At 44.1% G+C, this 17580-nt stretch overlaps 1 long non-coding RNA gene across 1 annotated transcript; it reads right to left on the reverse strand.

The window, feature by feature from the left end:
* Window positions 1–280: 280 nt before the first annotated feature.
* LOC308611972 lies at window positions 281–17440 on the reverse strand. The gene is made up of 3 exons (XR_014015052.1): window positions 17012–17440; window positions 10805–10991; window positions 281–641 (listed from the first exon to the last, which is right to left on the reverse strand). It is a non-coding gene; the product is annotated as an uncharacterized lncRNA (long non-coding RNA).
* Window positions 17441–17580: the final 140 nt, after the last annotated feature.

Genomic DNA, 17580 nt, shown 5'->3' on the forward strand with positions numbered 1-17580 from the left:
GACCAACTGGCAGAAATTCAGGGGTTCCCATTATCCCATCAGGTTCAATAATTCACAAGAATAAATCACAGAACCGAGTGACTCAGGAAAGCACTGCACTTAACAATTACAGTTTTATTTAAAGGATACAACCAGGGCCAGCCAAATGAAGGGACACATAGGGTGAGGTCTGGGAGGGTCTTCAACATGGACCTCCCATTCTTCTCCCTGGGGAGCCAGGACGTGTCACCTTCCCAGCACACCCGTGTTCACCAACCAGGAATTCCTCTGAACCTCAGCATCAAGACATTTTATTGGGATTTCACTGGGAAGGCATGACTGATTGGATCATTGGTCACATGATTGAACTCAGTCTCCAGCTATGTTAGAGATGTTTCCTCAAGCTCTCCCTCCCGGTTGTCCCCTCTGCCTCTGCATTAATTCAATCTCTCACCCGCTCTCACCTGAACTCTTAGTATAGCTTTTTAGTCGCCATTCTTATTCCATGCCATTTTCCCACAGGTTTGGCCTCCTTACTCTGGCAGCTTCTCTGCCTTGATTAAGCCCCAGGGGATGGGCTTAGTCTGGAACAATAGGGGTGGGATTTCTTTGAGCCTATTTAACCTGCCAAGTTCGAAGACATTCTTGAAGATCCTCATTATCTGAAACAGAGAATATAATTAAGGGGAAATTTAGGTTGTTTCTCCTCACTATTCCCTCTCCCTCTTGCAAAATCTGCCTTTTTAAGGTTCATGTCATCTATCCATTCATCTTTTCTCCCTTCTGAATGCAATGATCTTCCAAACTCTTGGCCACTTTTCTCATTCTCTGAAGACCTGCAAGCACCTGGCTCATGGCCTTCCTGTCCCCTCAACTTCTGCCACTCTCCTGGGCAATTATAAAGTCCATGTGGCCTCTGAGCTTCCTGTCCTCATTATCTCCAATCCAATGAATTTCTTCTCAACTCTGCATCATCCGTAATCCTCTTCTGTTTTCATGCTACCATGTCTCCTTGGCTCTCGTATCAGCTCTTATGGCTTTAGACACAGTCTGTGTGCTCATGACTCCTAGCTATTCTTCCAGCTCAGACCTCTCTCTGAAATTCATACCTCCATATTCAGCTGCCTTTTCAGCATATCCCTTTATATGTCTCATACTCGGGCATCTCAAACTCAACTTCTCAAAACTTAGCTATTGCTCCTTTGAACTTCCTAGGACAAATCTACTGCATTTCAGCAAATGACACCATCAGCCATTCAGTTGTGCAATCTATCTTCCTCACCCCCTTTTATCCTATCAAGTCCTGTTCATTTTACCTCCAAGATATATCTTGAATCTGTTTACTTTTCACTATCCCCACTGCTGCCAACCCAGGCCAATGCATCATCCCTTTTCGCCTGGACGACTGCACTAGTGTCCATCAGGTCTCTCTCTGTTCTTGTACTCATTCAATCCATTCTTTACATAGCAAGCTTCATGAGGGTTTTTTTTTTAATTGCAATTTTTACCTTTATTCTCCTTAAAATCTTTTAGAGGCTTCATAGGATGATGTTCAAGATCTTTTGCATGTTCAACAAGGGCCTTGCGTGATCTGGTTCCCAAAGTCTTTCTAGCTTGCCTCCTGCCGCTCTCCCCTTTATTCACTGGGTCAGTCACACAGCCTTTCTCTCTTTTCTGAAGACGCCAAGCCCCCTCATGCCTCAGAGTATTTATACACACAGTCCCTTCTACTTTGAACGTTCTCCATGCCCTACTCCAATCTTCATCTACCCCTTATTGTGTGACAGAAGCTGTGGCCTGAATAAAACACAACTCTCTTCCCTTAAGAGCTCATAGTTTAATAAGAGACCTACATGTAAGCAAAAAAAGAAAAAAATTCCACCACATTATAATAAATGCAATAGAAGTATGGCCAAAGGAAGAAATATTTATCTATCTCTGAGAGTTAGGAAAGGACATTTAAGTAGAAGAACCAGTATGTCCCAAGGACACAGGTAAGGACATGAGGAGATATAAGCTGTTTGGTGCTGCTGGTAAAGGTGAGGAGGTTGCAGGAGATGACGTGGATGCTGTGTTGAGGGGCTTGAATTTTATCCAGTACGCAAAGAGGGTGTCCCCTAGAAAGGATTCTACGTAGGAGAGACATGAATACATATCAATTACAGTGCTACCAAACTGGTAAGTAATGGGAGAGAAAGACATCAAAAGAAGGTGAAGGCAGAAAGTCAAGTAGGAGAATACTGTAATAGTCCTAGCCAGTAGTGATGGCAATTGAATTAAGGTGAAGGTAGTGATAATGGAGAAGAAGATGGAATGAAGATATTTCTAAGGGGTAAAATTGATAGGACTTGGTGACTGAACAAAACATGAATCCTTGCCCTTATGGAGCTTGCATTCTAGTGTGGAAGGCAGATAATACATCCAATAAACAAATGCAAAGCAACTGACAAAGGATTAATCTCCAAAATTTACAAGCAGCTCAATATCAAAAAAACAAAAAACCTAATCCGAAAATGGGCAGAAGACCTAAATAGACATTTCTCCAAAGAAGGTACACAGATTGCCAACAAACACATGAAAGAATGCTCAACATCATTAATCATTAGAGAAATGCAAATCAAAACTACAATGAGATATGGTCTCACACCAGTCAGAATGGCCATCATCAAAAAATCTACAAACAATAAATGCTGGAGAGGGTGTGGAGAAAAGGGAACCCTCTTGTACTGTTGGTGGGAATGTAAATTGATATAGCCACTATGGAGAACAGTATGGAGGTTCCTTAAAAAACTAAAAATAGAACTACCATACGACCCAGCAATCCCACTACTGGGCATATACCCTGAGAAAACCATAATTCAAAATGAGTCATGTACCACAATGTTCACTGCAGCTCTATTTACAATAGCCAGGACATGGAAGCAACCTAAGTATCCATCGACAGATGAATGGATAAAGAAGATGTGGCACATATATACAATGGAATATTACTCAGCCATAAAAAGAAACAAAATTGAGTTATTTGTAGTGAGGTGGATGGACCTAGAATCTGTCATACAGAGTGAAGTAAGTCAGAAAGAGAAAAACAAATACCGTATTTTAACACATATATATGGAATCTAAAACAAAAAGCGGGGGAGTCATGAAGAACCTAGGGGCAAGATGGGAATAAAGACGTAGACTTACTAGAGAATGGACTTGAGGACACGGGGAGCGGGAAGGGTAAGCTGAGACAAAGTGAGAGAGTGGCATGGACATATATACACTACCAAACATAAAATAGACAGCTAGTGGGAAGCAGCCACATAGCACAGGGAGACCAGTTTGGCACTTTGTGACCACCTAGAGGGGTGGGATAGGGTGGGTGGGAGGGAGACACAAGAGGGAGGGGATATGGGGATATATGTATATGTATAGCTGATTCACTTTGTTATAAAGCAGAAACTAACACACCATTGTAAAGCAATTATACTCCAGTGAAGATGTTAAAAAATAAATAATTAAAAAAACCCAAATGCATACATGATATCATCCCTTTAATGTTACAAGCTATGAAAGAAAATAGAGCAGAGTAAAATCCCAGCATATGAAGGAGTTATTTTAGATGAAGTAGTCCCTGTGAGGGGGTGACATTTGAACAGAGAAATGAGCCATGTGAATATCTAGAGAAAGAGTATTTTAAGCAGAGTGAACAGCAAGTGCAAATGTCCAGAGATGGGAATGTGCTTGTCATATGTTTGAGGAATAACAATGAGACTAGTGTGACTGAAGCACAAAAAAAATGAAGGGGAGAATGGGAGAAGATAAGGTCAGAATATAGCAAGAGACCTCGTAGATCATGGAAAAAACCTTGGGTTTTATTTTAAGTGTGATGTGAATTGTTGGAGGGTTTTTGAATAGGGGAGTACCATATCCTAACTTATCCTGTAAAAGGATCACTCCCAAAAGACTATAGTGGGGGAAGTGTGGAAGCTGGGTAGCCAGTTACAAGGAAGGGATCTGTGTGAGAGATGATGGTGGTTTGGACTAGAGTAGTAGTGATCAAGTTAGTGAGAACTGATCAGACTTGGGATATATATATACATTTTTAAAACTTATTTATTTATTTATTTATTTATGGCTGTGTTGGGTCTTCATTGCTGCATGTGGGCTTTCTCTAGTTGCGGTGAGCAGGTGCTACTCTTGATTGAGGTACACAGGCTCCTCATTGCAGTGGCTTCTCTTGTTGTGGAGCACAGCCTCTAGGCATGACAGCTTCAGTAGTTGTGGCACACGGACTTAGTTTCTCCACAGCATGTGGGATCTTCCCGGACCAGGGTTTGAACCCATGTCCCCTGCACTGGCAGGCAGATTCTTAACCATTGCGCCACCAGGGAAGCCCTGGGATATACTCTGAAGGCAGAGCTGATGCAATGTGATGATGGATTGAATGAGAGTAGTAGAAAAAGAGAGGAGTCAACAATGACCCCAATATTTCTGGCCTGAGCAACAGGCTGAATCACAGAGCCATTTACTGAGATGGAGAAGACTGAAGGGAATTAGGTTTGATAAACAGGGACTCAAGAGTTTGATTTTAGACATGTTTAGTTTGGAATAATGTTAGACTTCTAAGTAGTTATTGGAGATATGAGTCTGGAGTTCAGGGGAGAGGTTAAATCTATAGATATACATTTTTGGATTTATTGGCTTATAGGTGACATTTAAGATGATGGAATTGGTTAAGATTTTCTAAGATGAGTGTAAGCTAAAACTAAGTAGAAGTCCAAGGATGGAACACTAGAATACTCTAATACTTAAGGGTTGAGAAGAGAAAGAAGATCCAAGAAAGAGACGGAGAAGTGTCCAGTGAAGTGAAAAGAAAATCAGTAGAGGGTAGAAGCCAGGTAAAGATAGCCTTTCAGGGCTTCCCTGGTGGCGCAGTGGTTGAGAATCTGCCTGCTAATGCAGGGGACACGGGTTCGAGCCCTGGTCTGGGAAGATCCCACATGCCGCGGAGCAACTGGGCCCGTGAGCCACAATTACTGAGCCTGCGCGTCTGGAGCCTGTGCTCCAGCAACAAAAGAGGCCTCGATAGTGAGAGGCCCGCGCACCGCGATGAAGAGTGACCCCCCGCTTGCCACAACTAGAGAAAGCCCTCACACAGAAGTGAAGAACCAACACAGCCAAAAATAAATAAATAAACAAATGTGGGTTTAAAAAAAAAAAATTAAAAAAAAAATAGGCTGGTTTAAAAAAATATATATTAAAAAAAAGATAGCCTTTCAGGAAAGAGGAAATGATCAACTGCTTAAATGCTGCTGTTAGGTCAAGTAAGTTGAGAATTGGATTTGGCAACACGAAGGTTATTGGTGACCTTGATAAGTCTAGGTGAGAGATGATGGTGGTTTAGACTAGAGTAGTAGTGATCAAGAGGGTAGAAGCCAGGTAAAGGTAGTCTCAGAAGAGTAGCGGGGATAAAAGACTCATACAAGTTTTTAAGTATCGGGCTTCCCTGGTGGCGCAGTGATTGAGAGTCTGCCTGCCAGTGCAGCGGACAGGGGTTCAATCCCTGGTCCGGGAGGATCCCACATGCTGTGGAGCAGCTAAGCCCGTGTGCCACAACTGCTGAGCCTGTGCTCTGGAGCCCGTGAGCCACAACTACTGAGCCCACGTGCTGCAACTACTGAAGCCCACGTGCCTGTAGCCCATGCTCCACAGTGAGAGAAGCCACTGCAGTGAGAGGCCCGCACACTGCAATGAGGAGTGGCCCCTGCTCGCTGCAACTAGAGAAAGCCCATGCGCAGCAACGAAGACCCAACACAGCCAAAAATAAATAAATAAAAATAATAAATAAATTTATAAAAAAAGTTTTTAAGTATCATAAAAGGTTAAGATGCAGTAGAAAGAAAGTGAGAAGATTCTCTGTATAAAGGGGAGCAGAAAAGTAGTGTAGTAGCTGAAGAGACATATGCCATCAAGGGAGGGTTTCTTCAAGAAGGGAGGGAGGACTGGTGATGCAGGAGAGAGAGGAGAATAAGTGTGGAAGCAAAGTCTTTGAGTAGGTGAGTTCTCTGGATATTTGAATATTTAGGCCTGGAGCTCAAGAGAGGGTAGAGGCTAGAGATACAAGTTTTGGAATGATTAAATTATATATGAAAGGGACAAATATGAGGGTGGATGAAATTAGGAAGAATGAAAAGCAGAAGCCAAGGAACAGTCCCAAGGTATCAAAAATTAGAGGGACTAAGGGGAGAACATCCAGTAAGGAATAAGCTAAAGAACTTGGCTGAACTGTGTCCTAGTGTTTTGTGGAAGGTAGAATTTGAGTGATAAAATTGGATATTTACTTTCTGGGCCCATATATAGCTTCTATCTCTACCACTGAAGCCACACCATTTATGTGCCTGTATTAGTTTCTTAGGGCTGCGTTAACAAAGTACCACAAATTTGGTGATTTAAACAACAGAAATTTATTGTCTCACAATTCTGGAAGCTAGAAGTCTGACACCAAGGTGTCAGTAGGCTTGGTTCCTTCTGAGGGCTGTGAGGGAAAATCTCTTCCATGCTTCTCCCCTAGCTTCTGGTGGTTTGCTGGCAATCTTTGGTGTTCCTTGGCTTCTCCTGCATCACCCTAATCTCTGTTTTTATCCTCACATGGCATTCCCTCTGCACATTTCTGTCTTCATATGGCCTTCTGTTTATAAGGATACCAGTCACATTGAATTAGGGGCCCATCCTACTCCAGTATGATGTCATTTTAACTAATTAAAACAGCAAGAACCGTATTTCCAAATGTCATATTTTGAGGTATTGGGGATTAGAACTTTAACGTATAAATTTGGGGGGGATACAATATAACCCACAATAGTGCCCATCAGGCTGGTTCCAAGGTAGCCAATGATTAAGGCTGGTAATGACAATTGCATGAGTTATTTTCTCTACTTCATTGTTTAGTACCTCTTCGTTAGTGGGTGCAAAATATGATACAAAAATCTTCACACTTCATGCCCACTCATGTATATTCACCCACAAGACTCTACCCTAGACCTTCTTGTCTTTGGTCTTCCAGTCTTTTTTCTTCTCGGCCCCTAACCAGTGGGCCAGGCCATTGACACATGCCCAAGAATCTATATATATTCTTACTTCAGTCTGCTTCTCCTTACACACAAACCAGATGACCAGGGACAATGCTTCTAACTCTACCCATTAGGAAGATTTTTAAGGCTGATCTAGCTACTAATGCCTAAATGTCCAACCTGTCAGCAATAGAGACCAATGCTGAGCCCCCAATATGGAACTATTACTCATGGAGACAGTTGACTACTTGGTGACAAGTTGACTACTTTGAGTCCCTTCCATTCTGGGGGGGCCAGTGCTTCATTCTCACAGTGATAGATAGCTATTCTGGATATGGGTTTTCCTTTCCAACAACAGATCCTTAGCCAACATTACTGAATTGGGGTTTGTGGAATGTCTGATCCACAGGCACAGACTCCTGCATAACGTAGCATCCAACCAGGGCAACTGCTTCATGGTAAAAGAAGTGCGAGAGTGGACCCATGACCTAGTACCGCACCAGCCAGAAAAAGCTGACCTGATAAGGAGCTGGAATGGCTTTCTAAAGTCTCAAGTGAAATGCCATTCAGAGGCAACTCTGAAAAAACAAGATGCTATCATTCAGGATATGTTATACACATTAAATCCCAGGCCTTTATGAACCCAATAGGAAAAATACATGGGTCCACTAACCAAGGAGTGGATGCAGGAATAGCTCCATTTACCTTTACTACCATGACCCACTAGAGGATTTTGTGCTTCCCATACCCACAAATCTGGGATATATAGGGCTAGAGGTACTGGTCCCCAACGGGATTGCACTCCTGTTAAGGGACACAGCAAAGGTCCCATTGAACTGTAAGCTATGACTGCTGCTGGGGCACTTTGGACTCATTATTCCAGGGACCAGTAGGTGAAAAGAGAAGTCACCATCATGGCAAGGATAACTGACCCTGATCAGTAGGAGAAGGTATCATGGCTTTTTACAGAATCCATGTGATCCACTTGGGCATCTCCTGATATTCCCTTGCCCCACTGTAACTGTGAACACATGCAGCAACTCTGGACTAAGAAGGGTATGGTTACTAGGAGTTCAGTCCCCTCAGGAATAAAGGTTTGGATTATACCACCACATAAGCCACCAAGACCTGCTAAGATGATAACTGAGGGTGAGGGGAATTTAGAGTAGATAGTGGAAAAGGGAGAGAAGGAGTATCAACTGTGGCCTCCAGACCAATTTCTATAGTTCATTCCACTAACCTTCCTCTTGAAAGTTTCTCGTCAGGAAGAGAGGCCCATGGAAACCATGGAGGAGCTTCTCCCCAAACCAACAAGAAGAAGTGTATAGATCAGTGGGGCAAAGGAGTGGACTGTGGTGTTTCTGAAAATGTGCCACTGGATTTCCTGTTGTGCAAAGCATAGTTAACTGATGAACCCAGATACTGATCTGGATCCACCAGTGTGTTCACAACTGAGGCCACATTTCCCACAGCCTACTCCTACCTAACCACTGAGCATGGTGGAGTAATAATGCAGGCTCATTCCTTCCACACTTGGGACTCCTCTAACGGGACACTTTGGCTTGAGAACTACTGTTAGGATTCAGAGCTCAGAGGGAAATTGAGAGAAAGGAAATTTTTGCAAACACAGTTTAAAAAGAAAATAAAGGGACTTCCCTGGTGGTGCAGTGGTTAAGAATCTGCCTGCCAATGCAGGGGACATGGGTTCGAGCCCTGGTCCGGGAAGATCCCACATGCTGCAGAGCAACTAAGCCTGTGTGCCACAACTGCTGAGCCTGCGCTCTAGAGCCCGTAAGCCACAACTACTGAGCCCATGAGCCACAACTACTGAAGCCCGTGCGCCTAGAGCCCGTTCTCCACAACAAGAGAAGCCACTGCAATGAGAAGCCCACGCACTGCAACGAAGAGTAACCCCCGCTCACCGCAACTAGAGAAAGCCCACATGTAGCAACAAAGACCCAACACAGCCAAAAATAAATAAATTAATAAATTAATTTAAAAAAGATAAATCAGAAATTGATAAAATAGAAAGCAAAAAAAACAAGAGAGAAAATCAACAAGGGCAAAACTTATTAATCTCCAAAAAGACAAAAAATTAATCACCTCCTAGCAAGACTAATCAAGGAAAAGTTTAAGAGGACACATTACTAATATCAGCAATAAAAGGGCATAGGGCTTCCCTGGTGGTCCAGTGGTTGAGAGTCCGTCTGCCGAAACAGGGGACGCGGGTTTGTGCCCCGGTCCAGGAAGATCCCACATGCTGCGGAGCGGCTAGGCCCGTGAGCCATGGCCGCTGAGCCTGCGTGTCCAGAGCCTGTGCTCCACAATGGGAGAGGCCACAACAGTGAGAGGCCCGCGTACCACAAAAAAAAAAAAAAAAAAAAAAGGCATCACCACAAGTCCTATAGACATTAAAAATATAAGAGGGTACAACTTTATACCAATAAATTTGGCAATTCAGATGAAGTGGAAAATTTTATTGAAAAATAAAGCTTATCAAAACTGAAACAATAACAAACAGGAAATTCTATATTTTATATTTTAAAGGAATTGAATTAATCATTTAAAACCTCTCTACAAAGAAAACTCCAGATAGCTTCACTGATGAATTCCTTCCAACATGTATATTTCTTTCAGAAAGGCATAAAAGGCATATTCACACTCCCTGATGCTTATATATCACACAGTCTATTTGTGGATTAACTTCCCCCTGCTCCATGTCTCATTCATTTAGCACCTACTATGCATTATGTTAAGAGTTGTAGAAGAGAAGATGGATAAAGTTTTTGGCAGAGGGAGCCTTCAGGTTGGTGGAAGAAGCAGATATATAATGTAAATGCAATGAAATAATTGCTAATGAAGATTTTTGTAACGTACTATGAGAGATGGGTGTGAATCCAGGGAAGGAAAGGCTTTAACAGGCATGAGAAGTGAAACAATATGCCATGTGCTGTGGTCACAAAAATAACTGGAAAATAGGGGACATTCTTCCTCAGAATTCCTTACTGGATGTTCTCCCCTTAGTCCCTCTAATTTTTGATACCTTGGGACTGTTCCTTGGCTTCTGCTTTTCATTCTTCCTAATTTCATCCACCCTCATATTTGTCCCTTTCATATATAATTTAATCATTCCAAAACTTGTATCTCTAGCCTCTACCCTCTCTTGAGCTCCAGGCCTAAATATTCAAATATCCAGAGAACTCACCTACTCAAAGACTTTGCTTCCACACTTATTCTCCTCTCTCTCCTGCATCACCAGTCCTCCCTCCCTTCTTGAAGAAACCCTCCCTTGATGGCATATGTCTCTTCAGCTACTACACTACTTTTCTGCTCCCCTTTATATAGAGAATCTTCTCACTTTCTTTCTACTGCATCTTAACCTTTTATGATACTTAAAAACTTTTTTTTATAAATTTATTTATTATTTTTATTTATTTATTTTTGGCTGTGTTGGGTCTTCGTTGCTGCGCATGGGCTTCTTTACCATTTTATAACAGGGATCGCCTTTCCTCCAGTTTCCAATAACATATTCCTCATTTCTGTTTGAGATTTCACTAGATTTGCCCGTAATGTCCATATTTCTAGCATGTAACTTAAAATTATTCCAGCCTCTACCCATTACCCGGTTCCAAAGCTGCTTCCACATTTTTAGTTGTTACAGCTGCACTCCACTGATAGTATCTCTATTAGTCAGGGTTCTCCAGAGAAACAGAACCAATACAAGTTAGATATAGATACAGATGTAGATTTATTATAAGGAATTGGCTCACATGATTAGAGAGGCTGAGAAGTCCCAAGAGCTGCAGTCAGCAAGCTGATGACTTAGGAGAACCAATGTTTAGTTCCAGTCTGAGTTCAAAGGCCTGAGAACCAGGACACCGATGGTATAAGTTCCAGTCTAGAAGTTGGCAGGCTCAAGATCCAAGAAGAGCTGATGTTTCGGTCCAAGTCTGAAGGCTAGAAAAGACCAACGTCCTAGCTATGCAGTCAGGCAGGGGGAATTCCCTTTTACTCAGCTTTTTTGTTCTATTCAGGTCTTCAATTGATTGAATGAGGCCCACCCACATTAGGGAGGGCAATCTGCTTTACTCATTCTACCAGTCCAACGTTAATCTCATCCAGAAACACCCCCCACCCCAACACACCCAGATAATGTTTGACCAAATTATTTGGGTACTCCATGTCCCAGTCAAGTTGACATAAAATTAACTATCACAAGTTCCAAAATGCATCTTTTCCCACTCTTGACACCTCTAATACAAAAGGGTCTACTGGAATATATGGCCAAATGGCAGAGATGCTTGTACAGGAGCCTGGACCTTCTGAAGAGCCCTTCTCCTGTTCTGGGCCACAAAGCTGGAAATCTTCAATACTACCTGGTATATGGGCTGGAGCAGTATTCCCAGGTATGGAATGTATTGCTCCAGAACATAAAGAGAACTACCAAGCCCTGTGAATTCTTCTTTGTGGTAGGGGATGCAAGATGCAACAATTTGTTTTTTACTTGGAAGGATATACTGGCACACCTCTAACCAGTGGACCCTTAAAAATTCACCAAAGTGGCAAGTCCTTGAATCTTTGTAGCATTTTTCTACTCTCTGGAGCACTGGCCTTATCAATACCTACAGCATACTAGCCACCTCTTGCTTGTGCTTGTCTGACCAGCATATTATTATTTATGTAATGGGTCAACTACTGAAGCCTGCAGTAGTCTACAGTCATTCTCCAGGATCCATCTAGTTTCTGCAGGGGCCAGACTGGCTAATTAAGTGGAGACATGATAGGGACCATCCTCCCTCCACCCATGTTCTTTAGGTCTTTAATGGTGGCACTAATTTCCATTATGCCCCTGGTATGTGATATTTGTTTTTTTAATTCACTATGTTGGCCAGGGGTGGGTGTTTCCACTTGGCCTTCCCCACTATGATAGCTCTTACTTCACACAGGTCAAGGATTTAATGTAGGTATCACTCCAACCACCAAATATATCAATTCCAATTACACACACAGGAACTGGAGAAATGACCATCGGGTGGGTGCATAGCCACAATGGACCCACTGTAAGCTGGACTTTAGCCAGGACCCCATTTACTACAAGGCCCCCATAAGCCCCCACTCTAACAGAGGCCACGACAATGCTTTGGGTCTCAGGGTACTGATGTCAACTCAGACCCTGAGTAAATTTTCTGGTTATCCCTCTTCCCCAGTGTGTACAGTCACCAAAGTAAATGGCCACAGGTCTCTTTGGGTCTCTGAGGAATCATTACATGTATACTTGCTGCAGTGCTGCAGGATCTGCCACCTCTTAAGTCAATGGGTTTCAGATCTGAAGAGTGGCTCAAATCCAGACACTGAACAAGGGATAATGACCTTTGGTGTGGTTGGGGGGAACCATACTCAGGCTCTTGCTTCTCCATTTTGGCCTTTTTTTGGTTGTAGATGTTAACTTTGCCCCTAGAGATGCCAAGTTCTATATCCATCTCCACAATTTGCTGTGGGTCAGGCCCCCTTGGTTGCCACTCTTGTCAGATGTTGTTGGTCTTTGTCATAATTATAGCCTCCTGGCTTCTGGTGACTAAGTGCCACCATCTGGTCTCTCTTACTTGGGGGAAGGGGAATATCATTCCCATAGTTATTAATGAGCCCCAGCTCTGTGACTGTTTCTACTGTCAGCCCAGGCAGCAGAGAACTTCTTGGTGATGCTCTTGCCCCTCACCAGATTTCTGATGGCCTCAGTGAATGGTGTGTTTTCTGGGCCTTCCTGTTGAACATAATCTTCTGATGGGTCTTCTGGCTTCACACACCTATTCCTGCATGCCCACTTTCCTGTCTTTTTATTCATTCTTGTACTATATGCCAGGGCAACTGGGGCATTTCTACTTTACTCAGCATTGGCCATCACTTTCTCTAGGTTTCTAAAAGCCTCCCAGCAGTGAGTTTGTTTCATCCCCAAGAGCTCTTGCCAGGGTGTTAAATCCTGTGCCTCAAGAAAGTGCTCCCAATTCAATGAATTCCTGATTGTCTAGTCTTATATTCCAGCCACTTTGATCAAGCAACCTCAAAATTCAATTGCAGGGTACTCCCCCTGGCTTCTGTCTATATATGCGAGCTAATTCTTACAGCTCTTTGTATTTAATCTCTTTCCTCCGTTATCAGGCCCAGTATGTTCTCAGCTGGGTTTTTTTTTAATATAAATTTATTTATTTATTTTTGGCTATGTTGGGTCTTTGCTGCTGTGTACAGGCTTTCTCTAGTTGCAGCGAGCAGGGGCTACTCTTCCTTGCAGTGCACAGGTTTCTCATAGCAGTGGCTTCTCTTGTTGTGGAGCACGGGCTCTAGGCGCATTGGCCTCAGTAGTTGTGGCACATAGGCTCAGTAGTTGTGGCTCGTGGGCTCTAGAGTGCAGGCTCAGTAGTTGTGGTGCACGGACTTAGTTGCTCCGTGGCATGTGGGATCTTTCCGGACTAGGGCTCAAACCCACGTCCCCTGCATTGGCAGGCAGGTTCTTTTTTTTTTTTTTTTTTTTTTTTTTTTTGCGGTACGCGGGACTCTCACTGTTGTGGCCTCTCCCGCTGCGGAGCACAGGCTCTGGATGCGCAGGCTCAGCGGCCATGGCTCACGGGCCTAGCCACTCTGCGGCATGTGGGATCTTCCCGGACATGGGCACGAACCCATGTCCCCTGCATCGGCAGGTGGACTCTCAACCACTGTGCCACCAGGGAAGCCCAGCAGGTGGATTCTTAACCACTGCACCACCAGGGAAGTCCCTCAGCTGGGTTTTATTAGGATTTAACTCTAGTTACTGGCCTGGCAGCCAGGACAGGAAGTAGGGGCAACTTCTATGTTGCCTCGTGGGGCAGTGGCTCTGCAGCGTCTTTCAGCATGCAGAGAATAATACGAAGAGGTGAACCACCTCTGCAAACTTTGAAAGTTCATGTGGGTTTGCAGAACTAACATCCTTACAGATGTCCATCCAGAAGTCCTATCCCTTGTTTCAGGGTTTCAGGTTTTTGCAACCAGGGCCCTGACCTGCTTTGGTTGCACATTTAAATGTCTCTGGAACTCTGTTGCCTCTATCACGACCTGAGTCTGTGGCTTAACTGTGTCAGCTCTTCCACTATAGGACATAAAAGCCTCTTTGTAAGCTACTAAAGAGGTTTTCTGTCTCTCACACTTAGCCACTAACCGAGGGAGAACGCTTGCTTTCTTCTTATTCCTTTTCAGAGTGTCAATACAACTTAGCAGTAACCAGCCAACTCCACTGGCCTTGTAGGCATGTTCCCACTCATATATTTCACATGCCTGAAATTCTATCCGCAAGGGCTTTCTCCTCCACTGGGATGTTTTCCCAGGTCACTACTGATTAAATCTTTAGCAACTGGGTCACCACCTTGTGCTAGGAACTACCCATGCCCCTATACTACTCAGGATAGCATCGTCTTTGCTTATGAGGTAATGAGTGTGCCAGTCCCGAAACTACAACTTATTATGTTTTCTTGGACCTCTCCTGGCACCACTTGTGCTAGTTTGGGCCCTCTGAGAGGCAGTTGCCAAGGTGGGATTTGACATATGTATTAGCCAGGGCTGCCATAACAAAATACCACAGACTGGGTGGCTTAGACAATAGAAATTTATGTCTCACAGTTCTGGAGGCTAGAGGTCCAAGATCAAGGTGTCAACAGGCTTGGTTTCTTCTGAGGCCTCTGTCCTTGGCTTGCAGATGGCCACCTTCTCACAGTGTCCTCACATGGCCCTTCCTCTGCAAACATGCCCCTGGTGTCTCCTTACGTGTCCAAATTTCCTCTTCTTATAAGCAATCAGCCGAACTGGATTAGGGTTCACCCTACCTAACACCTTCATTTTAACTTAATCACATCTTTAAAGGACTCTTCTCCAAACACAGTCACATTCTGAGGTATTGTGGGTTTAGGGCTTCAACATATGGATTTTGGGAAGGACACAATTCATAACAATATGCAAGATATTTTTAGGGGAACTATCTGTGAAAGATAAAAGGGAAGGGAGCAAAGGAAGGTGGGAGAGTCTGCAAACTGTGACTCGGGCCTGACACCTATGAAGGAGAGGGAAAAGAAAGGATTGAGAGTAGGCAGGGTCTCAGACCACAGCACAGTTTGAAGAAAGTTCAAGCTAGGCTGATGGGTTCTCCAGCCAAAACTGCCCATCAGAGACCCAAACATTACAGCAATGAAGCACATTAGCCATGTGCAGTCATTTATAAGTTAAACAGTTACAGGAACATAAAGAATTCAGTTTGGGGATCAGTTCTTACTGGTTTCTCCAGTAGTGTCTCCAGTCCACCCTGACCATTCTGCCACACTTTATTTTGCTCCAGGAGCCATGTGCCTAGCTCTCCGAGATGTTTATACACCTTTCTCAGTTTCTGAATCTAGCTCATTCTCTCATGCTTTACTCCATTCCTTTCCTTTCTGTCTTCTGTGGCTCATTTTTTCAGAGGGACACCTGGTTCAACTTTTAATGAAGCATTTATTGAATGGAATTGATTATAGGCAAGAAACTATACTAGGTGCTGGATTTAAAAATTTTTTGAATTTATTTTTTTTCTGCGTTGGGTCTTTGTTGCTGCGCGCAGGCTTTCTCTACTTGTGGCAAGCGGGGGCTACTCTTCGTTGCAGTTCATGAGCTTCTCATTGTGATGGCTTCTCTTGTTGTGGAGCACAGGCTCCAGGCACACAGCCTTCAGTAGTTGCAGCACGCAGGCTCAGTAGTTGCAGTGCAAGGGCTCTAAGGCATGCGGGCTTCAGTAGTTGTGGCGCGCGGGCTCACTAGTTATGGCTTGCGGGCTCTAGAGCTCAGGCTCAGTAGTTGTGGAGCACGGGCTTAGTTGCTCCGCGGCATCTTCTGGGATCTTCCCGGACCAGGGATCGAACCCGTATCCCCTGCATTGGCAGCCGGATTCTTAACCACTGCGCCACCAGGGAAGTCCGTAGGTGTTGGATTTTTATTCCATAATGGTCCACTTTCTTGGGAGAAACCAAGATTTCCCTTCTTATCCACAATCAGAGCTACCTGTGGCTCCCTTTCACTTATGATATATAGGGCACAAACACATTTACCCAGAGGAGTCTACATTCAAATAATCTTGTGAGACATTCACCACCACATCTGATATGAGTAAGGGCTGCAGAGCACCTTGCATCCCTGGGTGTTCAGGAAATACTATTATGCTCAAGTACCTATATAGGTACATAGGTAATATTTATGTAGGTATATAGGTAGTTACTATATATTAATTTCAAGAGAACTTCAAAAGAGAGAGCATACTGAAATTAACTAAAATTTTTAAATAGAAAGGACACATTAAGCTGACCAGAAACCTAAAGGATACCATTCTTTTCTCAGAAATCTAAAAGGTCCCTGAGGATTGCCACTTGGAATTTCTCCTCAGTTTTATTGGTGCCAAACTTCTTATTGGCTAGGGACCACAAAACGAAATTCCTGTTGAATTCACGAGGGAAAGAAATAAATGATGGGAGAAACAGATGTCAATACCCAAAAGGCTTATTTCTACATTTCCCCTACCACTGAATTGCCTTGGTCATTTACAAACCTAATCTAAGGCCAAGTTATGAACTTAACTTGAGAGAGACAGGCCTGGAGAGGTTAAGGCCTTGACCAGTGGTATATATCTTTAACCGGAATCGGAACCCTGGCGTTTCCCTTTCAGTCATACACTGCCCACTAAATGACTTCCTAACTGGCTATCTTTCTTGAACACATAATTCATTTACAGTCTTTCTAGGAAGCTGTGAAGTTGCTCTCCTACGCTTAGGGAATGGAAGCATCAAGCACAAAAAAGACGGCACCGTCAGCTAATCCATGAATAAAAGAAAAACAGTGAACAATTTGAATCCCACATCCAGAGCTATGGGTCACCAGGTCGAAAGCCTGTACTGGGGGCAGCGGGGAGGAATGGAAGGAAATGCTAGTAAAATTACCTTGACCGTGCGGAAACTTGAAGACTTTCCTACCGACTAGAACTCACCAACTTTTCTCAACAAACGAGCCATGGGAGGGGTGTGCTGAAGCGACTGGACTCGCCCCCGGCGCCCGCTCAGACGCACCGGAGCGCACCTCATCACTTCCCAAGTCGAGTCCTGGAGGCCGTCACACAGCACCTGGAGGAAGTCCGCGCCGGAGCCGGAAAAGCGGGAAGTCCCGCCAAAGGCCGGGCAGGTGGAGAGCGAGGAGAGACTGGGACCAACGTGATCTGGCGGGGATTGCGGGAGTCGGCGAGGGACCTATCAAACCAGGGTTCAGACAGACCGACTCTCCATACAAGTTCCCCAGTTGCCAATCTTGGGATGGCTTCACAACGTCTCTAAAACGTGAACTCTCACCACACACCTTCCGTTCCGAGCGCCCCTAGCAACCACCAGCGATTAAAAGCGGAAGAACGACCTTTGTCCCGCCCTCTCTGGAACTACCGAGGCCGGGCGGGGGAAGCGCGTTGGCCCAGTCACCTCGGCGGGAACTCCAACCAACCAATAGAAGGCAGGTACAGGAG

This window comes from Mesoplodon bidens, assembly GCF_964165515.1.
Source record: "Mesoplodon bidens genome assembly, chromosome: 2".
NCBI lineage: Eukaryota > Metazoa > Chordata > Mammalia > Artiodactyla > Ziphiidae > Mesoplodon > Mesoplodon bidens.